The sequence below is a fragment of the Phalaenopsis equestris genome, unplaced genomic scaffold (genome assembly GCF_001263595.1).
Source record: "Phalaenopsis equestris unplaced genomic scaffold, ASM126359v1 Scaffold198215, whole genome shotgun sequence".
In the NCBI taxonomy this organism is placed as follows: Eukaryota; Viridiplantae; Streptophyta; class Magnoliopsida; order Asparagales; family Orchidaceae; genus Phalaenopsis; species Phalaenopsis equestris.
Window position 1 is genome coordinate 1 of NW_018218148.1, and position 227 is coordinate 227.

The following is a 227-nucleotide window of genomic DNA, read 5'->3' on the forward strand; positions in this document are numbered from 1 at the left end:
GTTGCAACCATTGACAAAGGGAAGCAACCAATGAAATGTAACCCTTGAATTTGTATGATTATCTTTTTATTCCTTTGGAACCTGATGAATATAATGATAATGATGTTGGCTACGTCTTTACTATTTCTGGTGATAACGTAAATAACCAACTTATTATTGATCTCGATCCTCAAAATGATCCTCAAATCGTACTTGAGTCTAATACGTTCAATACTAAAGAGGACTTC